A 15,059-nucleotide genomic window follows, 5' to 3' on the forward strand; every position below is an offset into this window, starting at 1 on the left:
GAGAGGGTGAAAGAAAAAGGAGAGAAGGAAAGAAAAAAAGAGAGAGAAAGAAAGGGAGATAAAGAGAGAAAGAAAGAGAAAAGGAAAGAGGGAAAGAGAGAAAGAGAGAGGGAGAGAGAGGGAAAGAAAGAGAGAAAGACAGGCAGAGAGGAAGAGAGAAAGAAAGAAAGACTATCTTTATTAGTCACATGTGCATCAAAACATACAGTGGAACTTGACGTTTGTGTCAAATTAAATCAGCGAGGATTATGCTGGGCAGCCCGCAAATATTGCTACGCTTTCAAAGGCAACGGAGAGTGCCCACGGCGTACTAACCCCCACCCGTCCGAACATTTTAGGAATGTGAGAGGAAACTGGAGCACCTAGAGGAAACACACATGGTCACGAGAGGAAATGTACAAACTCCGTACAGACATCGGAGAGAACTTAACCCAATCTTACGGCTGGCGGTTGTCAGGAGTTACACTACAGAGGCAGCCCCTACACTGCTGTGCTCCTGAATGTGGCCAAAACCAGGGAGATGGTATGATTTTCAGAGGAAGAGGACTGTATACATTCTCTGATGACTCTGCGGTGGTTGGATATATCAGAGATGGACAGGAGTAGAAGTATAGAGGACTGCTGGACAGGTTTGTGGAGTGGTGCGGAAGGAATTACCTGCTCTCGAATGTGGCCAAAACCAGGGAGATGGTATGATTTAAGGAGGAAGAGGACTGTATACATTCTGGGAGATGAAGTTTTGGTGTTGGAGGAGTACAAATAATTGGGTGTTCACTTTGACAACACTGGAAAACCCACACCAAGGCTGTTTGTAAGAAGGGAACAAGCAGACTCTATTTTCTAAAGAAGCTGAAATCCTTCAACGAGTGCAGCAGGATGTTGGAGATCTTTTACCAGTCTGTTGTAGCGAGTGTAGTCTTCTTTGTGGCTTTATCTTGGGGGAGCAGCATCGGTGCTGGTGATGAAAAAAGACTAAATAAACTCATCAAAAAGTCCTTGGCTACAAATTGAGTTAGTGGTGGAGAGGAGGTCACTAGACAAGCTGTTATCCATGATGAACAATCAGGCACATCCTCTCCATGACCTACTGAATACGCAGTGGAGCATCCTTTCGAACAGACTCAATCAGCTCCGCTGTCACAAGGATTGTTACGGAAAATCTGTCATACCAAATGCAATAAGCATATACAACAGTCCATCTCTGTGCGACAGGACAACACACTTCATAGTACAATGGTCTCTGTTTTATTATTTCATACATTATTATTGCTTAGTATTGGACATTGGTAAATTATTGTTGTGTATATTATTATTCTGTCATTAGTTAATTTTATTATTATACTTATTATTGCTAAGTGGGTGTTCTAAATGTTGTTGCTGTAATGAAATAATTTCCCACTTGGGATCCATAAAGTACTTATTATTTTGATTATTATGTTGATTGTGATGATAATTATTATTATAATGAATATAAGACAGGGATGCAATGAATGTACAGATCTATTACAGAGAAAGCTAAGGATTGGGTGGTTTTGATAGCGAGAGGCAAGGATTTAATGGATTTATTAGGGAGAAATGCAGGGTGGGTCAATCTGTTACCAATAGAGATAGGGATTGGAAGGTCTGTTACAGAGAGAGATGGGGATTGGATGGGTCTGTTACAGAGAGAGACAATGATTGGATGGATCTGTTACAGAGAGACAGGGATTGGATGGGTCTGTTACCAATAGAGACAATGGTTGGATGGGTCTGTTACAGAGAGACAATGATTGGATGGGTCTGTTACAGAGAGACAATGATTGGATGGGTCTGTTACAGAGAAAGACAAGGATTGGATGGGTCTGTTACAGAGAGACAATGATTGGATGGGTCTGTTACAGAGAAAGACAAGGATTGGATGGGTCTGTTACAGAGAGAGAGAGAGAGAGAGAGAGAGAGAGAATGATTGGATGGATCTGTTGCAGAGAGACAGTGATTGGATGGGTCTGTTACAGAGAGAGACAATGATTGGATGGGACAGAGAGACAGGGATTGTTTGGGTCTGTTACCAATAGAGACAATGATTGGGTGGATCTGTGACAGAGAGAGACAATGATTGGATGGGTCTGATACAGAGAGACAGTGATTGGATGGGTCTGTTACCGAGAGAGACAATGATTGGATGGGATAGAGAGACAGGGATTGTTTGGGTCTGTTACCAATAGAGACAATGATTGGGTGGATCTGTGACAGAGAGAGACAATGATTGGATGGGTCTGATACAGAGAGACAGGGATTGGATGGGTCTGTTACCAATCGAGACAATGATTGGATGGGTCTGTTACAGAGAAAGACAGGGATTGGATGGATTTGTTACAGAGACAGGGATTGGATGGGTCTGTTACCAATAGAGACAATGATTGGATGGGTCTGTTACCAATAGACAATGATTGGATGGGTCTGTTACAGAGAGAGACAATGATTGGATGGGTCTGTTACAGAGAGAGACAATGATTGGATGGATCTGTTACAGAGAGAGAGACAAGGAGCGGATGGATCTCTTTTTGGGAGATGTAAGGTGTGGGATGTGCAGAACCAAGGATTAAAACTTGCCAAAAATATCTTAGGAAGAAAAGTACTTACACTTCTGGACTCAGCACTGAATTGTTTAAAAGTGTAGTTACTCCTGTGTTTTTTTAACTGAGTGGATATTTTGTGTGCACTCACTCTCTCCCTGTGACCTCATGGTGCCCTGCTTTCCTCCATTGCCTGGGAAGGAAACTGCGTTGGGTTGATTTTGACGAAACGGATGTTTGATGGTTTGCAGGGAAACAATGGCCAAAGGGCTTTCTGTCTCATGCTCCACAAATGTCAATGAAAAAATGATCCGGTTCGCTCACTGTGTGCCGTGTCAGATGACGTCATCATTATGTGCCGTGTCGTCTTTCCATGACTAAGACTGTCGCCGGCAAATCTTTCTGCCTGGAGTCAGTGGTCGCATAACCGGGCCTTGTGCTCATACGACCATCCACCGCCTGCTCCCCACGGCTTCACCTGACCGTGATCGGGGTGGGGGGGAGAGCAGGTGCTACACCTTGTCCAAGGGTGACCTGCAGGCTAGCGGAGGGAAGGAGCATCTCACACCTCCTTTGGTGGAGACGTAACACCACACCGTCACCCAACGATCTGCAAAAACTAAAAGTATAAAGGGATGCGTGTGTGTGTTTCTGTGAGTGTGAGTGTGTGTGTATCTGCAAGTGTGTGTGTGTGTGTGTGTGTGTATATATAGTTACAGGGAATGCTATTGCAATAACTAACTCTTTCAGTGGGCGCTGATAGAACGAGTTGAATTTACATCAGGCCTGGTATTGTTGACACAGCTGGTGCCATAGTTGCCTTCCTCACTCGCCGCCTCGCATTCAACAAACACTGGAACCAGCTGACCGTACCGCCACAGACACACAATGGTACTCCATGCAAATCCTGTTCAGCTTCCCGAGCTCCCACATCAAACAGACAAAACCTGGCTCAGCAAGGTCTCTTATTCTAAATCCTAGTCCGCAGCCACTGCTGTGCTTTGTAAGACCGGTGGACAAGGAGGTGGTTAGAAGATCTACTTTTGGACATGTTGGTTCAGAGGTAAATTTTGCTCCATGGAAGTGGCTGCAAAAGGAACGCTTACAGGATCTTTAACATAAACACAATCAGTTCTGCAGATGCTGGAAATCTTGAGAATCACACACAAAACGCTAGAGGAACTCGGCAGGTCAGGCGGCATCTATACAGATGAGAAAACAGTCTGTGTTTTGGAGTTCTGATGAAGGGTCTCGGCCTGAAACGTCGACAGTTTGGTCCTCACCAGACCTGCTGGGATCTTTGAGGGGATAGAAAGAGGTTTGTTGCTTTCAAAATTTGGTTTATTGACACGAACCGAGTGGTATACATAGAATGAAAAGCTTGTTTGAAACAGCTTCACAGAATCATAGGGTCAGATAAAACACAGATGAGAAATTTACTAATTTATTGAGATACAGAGTGGAGTAGGCCCTTCCAGCTCCCCAGCAACTCCCGATTTAACCCTTGCCTAATCAATGACCAGTTAACCTGCCAAACAGTGGGAGGACACCAGAGTATCTAGAGGAAACCGACACAGTCACGGGGAAAACAAGCAAGCTTCTTACAGAGAGAGGCAGGAACCGAATCGGTGTCAAAGGTACCGTAACGCATTGTGCAATGTGTGGGTTCTCCCGGGTGTTCCGTCCCGAAGAAGCGCCGGTTAGGAGGGTGGCTGGTCACTGTGGTTAGGTCGGGGTTAAATCAGGGCTGACGGGGGTTGCGGGGCAGCATACCTCGAAGGGCTGGAAGGGTGTAATCTGTGCTCCATCGCAGAAAAAAATCTCCAATGTATGGAGACGCAAGCACAGGGAATGGACAGAACCGGGTGAGAGAACAGATGTTGCTGGGGTGGGGGTTGGGGGTGACATTCAAAGGCAAATGCAAATTCAAAAAAAAACAATCAAGTGAAATATTGTATGGCAGGGACAATATAGTTTGTATACAGAATAACACTGTCCCATCACTCACTCCAGGACAGGGACAGCACGGGTTAGATACAGAGTGAAGCTCCCTCTACACTGTCCCATCCACTTCCAGGACAGGGACAGCACGGGTTAGATACAGAGTGAAGCTCCCTCTACACTGTCTCATCCACTTCCAGGACAGGGACAGCACGGGTTAGATACAGAGTGAATCTCCCTCTACACTGTCCCATCACACACTCCCAGGACAGGGACAGCACGGGTTAGATACAGAGTGAAGCTCCCTCTACACTGTCCCATCACACACCCCCAGGGCAGGGACAGCACGGGTTAGATACAGAGTGAAGCTCTCTCTACACTGTCTCATCCACTCCCAGGACAGGGACAGCACGGGTTAGATACAGAGTGAAGCTCCCTCTACACTGTCCCATCACACACTCCCAGTGTGATTACAGCAAGGCTAAGCCTCCAACAAACACTAACAAAACCAACATGTTAGTTTTTGTGTCTCCCATGTCCTCGTTAATTAGATCTTTACATTGATTGCCCAGTTTAAGCTTCGTATTGCTCGAACAGGAGGCTGAGCTCTGTTGTGCCTCGGCCCAGCAGGCTGAGGGAGACACTGGGAAGTGAGAGGAGTCTGTGTGTTTAAAGAGCAAACACGAGGAAATCTGCAGATTCTGGAAATTTGAACGACACACACAAAATGCTGGTGGAACACAACAGGCCAGGCAGCATCCATAGTGAGAAGCGCCATTGAAGTTTCGGGCCGAGACCCTTATCTTTGTCAGGTATCCTGAAACGTCGGCAGTGCTTCTCCCTATACATGCTGCCTGGCCTGCTGTGTTCCACCAGCATTTTGAGTGTAACTGGTTTCAAGCGTTGCGTCATGAACACAATTCTGAAAGGGTTAAATGCCAGTCTCCAGGGAGGCTGGAAACAGTGAGGGCAGTGTCGGCTGCCCTCTCATGTTCCAGGGTAAACGTGACACTGCTGGACATCCCTGTAGAAGCTCTGCGCGGTTTGTGGTTCTGACGCCCAATGCAGACTGGGGGTCCACTTTGTCAAGTACCTTTCCTCTGTCCGCTGTGAGAGCCAGGATCCCCTGGAGGCTGTCAGTTTCAGTTTTGATCTCCTGTTCCCATTCTGACATGCCTGCCCATGGTCTCCTCTGTGAAGCCACATTCAGGCCGAAGGAACAACTCATCACATTTTCCTGGGTAGCCTCCAATCTGACGGCATGAACATCGATTTCTCCAAATTCTGGCAAGTCTCTCCCCCTGTCCCTTCTTTCCCTTTCCATTCCCCATTCTGGTACCCTCTCACCACCCTTTTCACCTTCCCATCACTTCACTCTGGTTCTCCTCCTGTGCCCACTCTCCTCTCCTATCAGATTCCTCCTTCTTCAGCCCTTTATCTCTTCCACCAATCACCTCCCAGCATCTTCCACCCACTCACCTGGTCTCGCCTATCAGCTTCCAGCTTGCACTCCTCTCCCTCCCCCCGACTTCCTTTGAACGGCCCCCAAGATGTCACTCGTTTATTCCTCTCCGTAGATGCTGCTGACAGGCTGAGTTCCTCCAGCTTTTCGTGTGTGGAGCTCCGAAAATGATATTTTTTCCCTTTAAATGCAGTTCCACTTACAAAATGTTAACAACTGCTGTTTTAGAGAACTCATTGTGTACACTGTGGGAGGCTAAAAGCGGAACATAACAGGGATAGAGGGACATCACACCTATTGAGATCTGCAGGTGTATCTACAGGCTCCAAAAATTGGTGTCTTATGTTAGTGAGAAAACTAGATTGTAATGAATAAACTCCTCTCGGGCTTCCAGCTGGTTACAGGTATCAATTATAACTGATCCCTAATGAAGACGGCAGAGCTTGTTGTCAAAACTTCAGTTACAATTGATACCTGGCTGGAAGCTTGAGAAGAGTTTATTCCTAGAAAGCACTAGATCCTTTTTCACAAGAGTGTGAGTTTGCAGTGTGCAGCTTGTGTGGGACATTGTTGAATGAGGACACAGTTCAAGTTTAATTGTCATTCAACCGTACATGAATACAGCCCAACGAGACATCGCTACTCCAGAGCCAAGTTACAAAACACAGTACCCACAGTCACACACAGCACAAAGCACGCACAAATGGTATCACAAACAGGAGGTAAAAGAGTCTCAGAACTCACAGACAATCCACAGTTGACCACAACAGAGCCCGTTTCCCAGACACTGGGGGGCAGCACCGACTCTGGTCTGGACACCGCACCACACTGCCCCCGGTGGAGAGCTCTCACCTTGACACCCTTTGGCCGGGTGACATCACAGCTTGAGGCCCAGTCCTCACACATACAAGTCACCAAACCCATGTGGAATAGCAGTAAAATGCAACGACACGGAATATATATCCATATAGTCCAGACCTCCCAGCCCATTGAAATCTTCAGTCAACCACAATAGAGCTTGTCTTCTGCTGAGCAAACACTGGGGACACAGTTTCAGGGTAATGTGCCAGTCACCTAAAACCCCAGCGGGTAGAAACCTCCTTGAGCAGAGGCTGGTGAATCTTTGAGAGTCCTAGAATCATAGAGAAGTACAGCACAGAAACAGCCCCTTCAGCCCACCTAGTCTGGGCTGAACTATTCATCTGGCTGGTCCCATTGACCTGCTCCCAGACCCCTCCCATCATTATACATCCAAATTTCTCTTAACTGTTGAAGTTGAGGTTGCATTCACCTCTTCCACACTCTCACCGCTCTCTGAGTGAATGAGGTCCCCCTCACGTTCCCTTTAAACATTTCACCTTTCACGCTTAACCCATGACCTCTAGTTCTAGTCTCATCCAACCTTAGTGGAAAAAGCCTGTTTGCAATTACTCTATCTATACTCATAATTTTGTATACCTCTGTCAAATCCCCTTTCTGTTCTCTGTAATATTTATTTAAAAGTTAAAGTCTGTCCCGAGCCTTATGGGCTCATCAGGCCGGTGTTTACGCTGGTTTCCGTGGCGTGAAGCGACTGAGAGTACGAGACTCCCCCCCCGGATAGCTCGCCAGTCTATCGCACGGTTAACCCCCAGCACTTTGCCAGTACCCACTTTCAGCTGGGTGGACTGGAGCAATGTGTGGTTAAGTGCCTTGCTCAAGGACACAACACGTTGCCCCGGCTGGGGCTCGAACTTACGACCTTCAGGTCGCTAGTCCAACGCCCTAACCACTTGGCCACGTGCCACACAATACTTATTTACTTTTTTATTATTTGCACGATTTGTCTTTTTGCACATTGGTTGTTTGTCAGTTTTTGTTCTTTATAGATATTTTCATAAATTCTATTGTAGTTTTTTATTTTCCCTTGAATGCCTGCAGAAAATGAATCTCATGATGACATATACGTACTTTGAACATAAGTTTATTTTGAACTTTGAACTAGCAATAGGAAGGGTGTGATTATGCCAGACAAGGTGCAGAAAAGTTTCATAGTCACACTTGCAGGATTGGTGGGCTTGAGTTATCAGGAGAAAACAGGTCCTACGACACAACTCCGCCATACCACCCAAGGAGAGTATCTCAGTTTGTCTACAGCTAGCCCTTATCCCTCTAACCCTTTTCGATCCATGTACCTGTCTAAACCTCCTTTAAACATTGTGATTGTACCAAGTTCTACCACCTCCCCAGCTCCTTTATCAGGAGCCCTGGCCCTCAGCATTGTCAAAGATGCCCCCCCATCCATCTCTTTCAACCCCTGCCTTCCTGCCTTCAGGGAGGAGGTAAGGTAGCATTAGGACAGGATTGTTTGAATGGGAAACCGTTTCTTCACCCGGGCTGTCAGGTTATTGAACTCCCTACCACCACCTACATCTCATAACTTCTGAAGTGCCAGTGGCATTATACAGTTCACTTTTTAACTTGTGCCTTAAATGCACCTTATTAATTTATTTATGGCAATATTACTCTGTGTGTGTGTGTGTGTGTGTGTGTGGTGTGTGTGTGTGTGAGTCTGTGTGTGAGTGGGTGTGTGTCTGTGTGAGTGTGTGTGTGTGTGTGTGCGTGTGTGTGTGTGTGTGTGAGTCTGTGTGTCTGTGTGTGTGTGAGTGTGTGTGTGTCTGAGTGTGTGTGAGAGTGAGTGTGTATGTGTGTGTGAGAGCGAGTGTGTGTGTGTGTGTGTGTGTGTGAGAGAGCGAGTGTGTGTGTGTGTGTGTGAGTGAGAGCGAGTGTGTGTGTGTGAGTGAGAGAGCGAGTGTGTGTGTGTGTGAGAGTGTGTGTGTGTGTGTGTGAGAGAGCGGGTGTGTGTGTGTGTGTGAGAGAGCGAGTGTGTGTGTGTGTGTGTGTGTGAGTGAGAGCGAGTGTGTGTGTGTGAGTGAGAGAGCGAGTGTGAGTGTGTGTGAGAGAGAGTGTTATATGTACTGATTTCTGCATGTGGTCCAGAGCAGGGGTCCCCAACCTGGGGTCCGTGAACCCCTCAGTTACCGGTGAAGGTCTAATGAGTAAAACAGATTGGGAAAATCTAGTCCAGTAGGTTTTCATAACTAAAATGGCAGAGGTGTTTTAAGTTTAAGGGAAACCGTAACAGCTTCTTCACTCTCAACCAAACACAGACCATAAAGCGTGGTAAAAAAAAACTTCACGTCATTATGTGACCAGACCCTTCAACTGAACCCCAGCTCACTGTCAGTGGTTGTGAATGATAATGTATGTTTCCTCTCTTTACTGTAGCCGACAATGAGATGAGATGAGTATCGCTCATCTGGTGAACACATCAGAATCCAAATTCAACTCAAAATCAGGTTTGATATTGCCGGCATATGTCCTGAAATTTGTTAACTTTGCAGCAACAGTACAATGCCAAACATTATAATAGAGAGAAAAAACTGAGAATTACAGAAAACATACATACATACATATATAAAACAGTTACAGTAAATAAGCAGTGTAAAAATAAAAATAAAAAAAGTAGTGAGGTTCTACTACTTCTACTAAAAAAAGATTGTGGGTTCAGTGTCCACACAGTGTCCGTGGGTGGCAGAGGGTAAGAAGCTGTTCCTAAATCATTGAGAGTGTGTCTTCAGGCTCCTGCAGCTCCTCCCTGATGAGAAAGGGTCATATCCTGGGGGATATGGGGGGTGGGGGTGTTGAATGACAATAAACTTGAACTTGATTTTCGCTGACCTGGATTCGCAGGGTGCATCGGAGATAGAGAGTAACCTTAATGAAGATAAGGGCTGTAGATAAAGTGAGCGGTCACAGCCTTTTTGTCGAGAGTTGGAGTGTGTGAAACTAAAAGCGAGTAGGTTTCAGGTGAGGGGGAAGTTTTAAAGGGGAATTTTTTTCCACACTGAAGGTAAGCTGCCAGAAGAGGTGGTGGAGGTGTTTACAGTTACAATACCTAAAAGTTACTTTGACAGGTACTTGGGGCGGAAAGGTTTACAGCAGGATTTCCCAACCTGGGGTCCACTGACCCCTTAGTTAATAGTATTGGTTCATGGCATAAACAAGGTTGGAACCCCTGGTTTAGGGAGACATGGGCCAAATGCTGGCAAACAGGACCAGCTCAGGTAGGGACCTTACTTGGGGCATTTTGTTTTAAACGGGTTCTATTGAGAGTCTTTGCTTTGTTACTGCCTAGCAAGAGATGAATCTCAAAGTTGTTTACTAGAACCAGAGAACATTACAGCACAGAAACAGGCCCTTTGGCCCTCCTTGGCTGTGCCGAACCATTTTCCTGCCTAGTCCCACTGACCTGCACCTGGACCATATCCCTTCAAACCCCTCTCATCCATGTACCTGTCCAAGTTTTTCTTAAATGTTAAAAGTGAGCCTGCATTTACCACTTCATCTGGCAGCTCATTCCACATTCCCACCATTCTCTGTGTGAAGCAGCCCCCCCCCATGTTCCCTTTAACCTTTTCCCCCTTCACCCTTAACCCATGTCCTCCGGTTTTTTTCTCCCCTAGCCTCAGTGGAAAAAGCCTGCTTGCATTCACCCATCATAATTTTATATACCTCTATCAAGTCTCCCCTCATTCTCCTACGCTCCAGGGAATAAAGTCCTAACCTATTCAACCTTTCTCTGTAACTCAGTTTCTCAAGTCCTGGCAACATCCTTGTAAACCTTCTCTGCACTCTTTCAACCTTATTAATATCCTTCCTGTAATTCAGTGACCAAAACTGCACACAATACTCCAAATTCGGCCTCACCAATGCCTTATACAACCTCATCATAACATTCCAACTCTTATACTCAATACCTTGATTTATAAAGGCCAATGTACCAAAAGCTCTCTTTTCTCCCTATCTACCTGTGACACCACTTTTAGGGAATTTTGTATCTGTATTCCTAGATCCCTCAGTTCTACTGCACTCCTCAGTGTCCTACCATTTACCTTGTATGTTCCACCTTAGTTTTTCCTTCCAAAGTGCAATACCTCACACTTGTCTGTTTTTAAACTCCATTTGCCATTTTTCAGCCCATTTTTCCAGCTGATCCAAATTCCACTGCAAGCTTTGAAAACCTTCCTCTCTGTCCACTACACCTTCAATCTTTGTATCATCAGCAAATTTGCTGATCCAATTTACCACATTATCATCCAGGTCATTGATATAGATGACAAATAACAATGGACCCAACACTGATCCCTGTGGCACACCACTAGTCACAGGCCTCCACTCAGAGAAGCAATCCTCCACTACCACTCTCTGGCTTCTTCCATTGAGCCAATGTCTAATCCTATTTACTACCTCTCCATGTATACCGAGCGACTGAACCTTCCTAACTAACCTCTCATGTGGGACCTTGTCAAAGGCCTTACTGAAGTCCATGTAGACAACATCCATTGCCTTGCCTTCATCCACTTTCCTTGTAATCTCTTCAAAAAACTCTAATAGATTTGTTAAACATGACCTACCACGCACAAAGCCATGTTGACTCTCCCTAATAAGTCCCTGCCTATCTAAATATTTGTAGATCCTATACCTTAGTACTCCTTCCAATAATTTACCTACGACATCAAACTTACAGGCCTATAATTTATGATTACTTTTAGAACCTTTTTTAAACAACGGAACAAACAATGAGCTATCCTCCAATCCTCCAGCGTCTCACCATAGATACCAACATATAACCATATAACAATTACAGCATGGTAACAGCCCATCTTGGCCCTTCTAGTCCATGCCGAATACTTACGCTCACCTAGTCCCACCAACCTGCACTCAGCCCATAACCCTCCATTCCTTTCCCATCCATACACCTATCCAATTTTACTTTAAATGACAATACCGAACCTGCCTCTACCACTTCTGCTGGAAACTCATTCCACAGAGCTACCACTCTCTGAGTAAAGAAATTCCCCCTCGTGTTACCCTTAAACTTTTGCCCCCTAACTCTCAACTCATGTCCTCTTGTTTGAATCTCCCTTACTCTCAATGGAAAAAGCCTATCCACATCAACTCTATCTATCCCCCTCATAATCTTAAATACCTCCATGAAGTCCCCCCTCAACCTTCTACACTCCAAAGAATTAAGTCCTAACTTGTTCAATCTTTCTCTGTAACTTAGGTGCTGAAACCCAGGTAACATTCTAGTAAATCTCCACTGTACTCTCTCTATTTTGTTGACATCTTTCCTATAATTCAGTGACCAGAACTGTACACAATATATTTTAAATATTTCTGCCAGGGCCCTAGCAATTTCAACACTAGTCTCCTTTGGGGTTGGAGGGAATACCCTGTCAGGTCCTGGGGATTTATCTACTCTGATTTACCTCAAAATAGCAAGCACCTCCTCCTCTTCAATCTGTATAGGTTCCATGACCTCACTACTTGTTTGCCTTATTTCCATTGACTCCATGCCAGTTTTCTTAGTAAATACAGTTGCAAAAAACCCATTTAAGATCTCCCACATTTCTTTTGGTTCCATACATAGCCAACCACTCTGACCTTCAAGAGGACCAATTTTATCCCTTACTATCCTTTTGCTCTTAATATACCTGTAGAAGCTCTTTGGATTATCCTTCACCTTGACTGCCAAAGCAACCTCATGTCTTCTTTTAGCCCTCCTGATTTCTTTAATTATTTTTTTGCACTTTTTTATACTCCTCAAGCACCTTATTTTCTCCCTGTTTCCTATATATGTCATACATCTCTCTCTTCTTCTTTATCAGAGTTCCAATATCCCTCGAGAACCAAGGTTCCTTATTCTTATTCACTTTGCCTTTAATCCTGACAGGAACATACAAACTCTGTACTTTCTCCTTTGAAGACCTCCCATTTACCAACGACATCCTTGCCAGAGAACAACCTGTCCTAATCCACACTTTTTAGATCCTTCACGAGGAAATCTGCAGATGCTGGAAATTCAAACAACAACACACACAAAATGCTAGTGGAACACAGCAGGCCAGGCAGCATCTATAGAGAGAACTGTTGACGTTTTGGGCCGAGACCCTTCGTCAGGACTAACTGAAAGGAAAGATACTAAGAGATTTGAAAGTAGTGGGGGGGGGGAGGGGGAAATGTGAAATGATAGAAGACCGGAGGGGGGTGGGGGGATGAAGCTAAGAGCTGGAAAGGTGATTGGCGAAAGTGATACAGAAGGGAAGGGAAAGGATCATGGGACGGGAGGCCTCAGGAGAAAGAAAGGAGGGGGGGAGCACCAGAGGGAGATGGAGAACAGGCAAACCACTAAATATGTCAGGGATGGGGTAAGAAGGGGAGGAGGGGCATTAACGGAAGTTAGAGAAGTCAATGTTCATGCCATCAGGTTGGAGACTACCCAGCTGGTATATAAAGTGTTGTTCCTCCAACCTGAGTTTGGATTCATTTTGACAATACAGGAGGCCATGGATAGACACACCAGAATGGGAATGGGACGTGGAATTAAAATGTGTGGCCACTGGGAGATCCTGCTTTATCTGGCAGACCGAGCGCCGGTGTTCAGCGAAATGGTCTCCCAGTCTGCGTCGGGTCTCACCAATATATAAAAGGCCACACCGGGAGCACCGGACGCAGTATACCACACCAGCCGACTCACAGGTGAAGTGTCACCTCATCTGGAAGATCTGTCTGGGACCCTGAATGGTGGTGAGGGAGGAAGTGTAAGGGCAGGTGTGGCACTTGTTCCGTTTACAAGGATAAGTGCCAGGAGGGAGATCGGTGGGAAGGGATGGGGGTGGGGGGGGACGAGTGGACAAGGGAGTCGCGTAGGGAGCGATCCCTGTGAAAAGCAGAAAGAGGTGGGGAGGGAAAAACGTGCTTGGTAGTGGGATCCCGTTGGAGGTGGTGGAAGTTACGGAGAATCATACGTTGGACCTGAAGGCTGGTGGGGTGGTAGGTAAGGACAAGGGGAACCCTATCCCGAGTGGGGTGGCGGGTTTTTAGATCCTTTCTCATTTCTTCAAATTTGGCCTTTTTCCAGTTCAGGACCTTAACCTGAGGCCAGATCTATGTTTATCCATGATTAGGTTGAAGTTTAATATAATACATACTTCAATAATAAATGTACTTTCAACTTTGAGCTTTGAACTTTGAGAGAGGGGAAGAAAAAGAGTGACAGAAAGAAAGGAGAAAGGGAGAGAGAAGGGAGAAAGGGAAAGGTGGAAGGAGAGAATGAGAGAGAGGGGGAAGCAGGAGAGAGAAATCTTGCTTGGAAGGGATGAGTTGGGCAAAAGGAATTTTATCCATGTTATATAACTATGACTCTAGCCTAGATAGACACATTGGTCAGCCTGGATGACATGGTCCGAAAGGCCAGTTGCTGCGCTGTATAGCTCTGTGATTCAGGATTGGCCTAAGCTGCCGTGAGGTGTAAACCTTTCTAATGCCACAAGTGTCTTCACTTTGTAGACAAAGGATGATTATTTCCCTGGAGGGAAGTGGATGGTCAACATTCAGTCCTGCGTCTGGACTGAAGCAGCTCGACCCGAAACCTCAACAGCCCACTTTCCACCACAGATGCTGCCTGACCTATTGAGCTCTTCCAGCGGTTTGGTTCCTTTTTGCGGCAGATTCCAGCATGCGCCGTCTCTCGAGCCTTGCGTTTGCCAGCTACATTCGTGCTATACAAGCATCCAGTCATTGGTAACAATCGTAGAAGGAACTTCAACCCTTCCTGACAATTACCTACACCTTTGGGTCCAGTGCTCAGCGCCGTCAGTCTACATGTGACTGCTCTCCCTCTCCCTCTCTGCTCCCAGAGGATGGTCCCTGTTTGACCGGTCTCACTCTCCCTCTCCCTCTCTGCTCCCAGAGGATGGTCCCTGTGTTTGACCGGTCTCACTCTCCCTCTCCCTCTCTGCTCCCGGAGGATGGTGTCTGCTCACGACCGGTCTCACTCTCCCTCTCCCTCTCTGCTCCCGGAGGATGGTCCCTGTGTTTGACCGGTCTCACTCTCCCTCTCCCTCTCTGCTCCCGGAGGATGGTCCCTGTGTTTGACCGGTCTCACTTTCCCTCTCCCTCTCTGCTCCCGGAGGATGATCCCTGTTTGACCGGTCTCACTCTCCCTCTCCCTCTCTGCTCCCGGAGGATGGTCCCTGTGTTTGACTGGTCTCACT

Source organism: Hypanus sabinus, chromosome 26, assembly GCF_030144855.1.
Source record: "Hypanus sabinus isolate sHypSab1 chromosome 26, sHypSab1.hap1, whole genome shotgun sequence".
Classification (NCBI taxonomy): domain Eukaryota; kingdom Metazoa; phylum Chordata; class Chondrichthyes; order Myliobatiformes; family Dasyatidae; genus Hypanus; species Hypanus sabinus.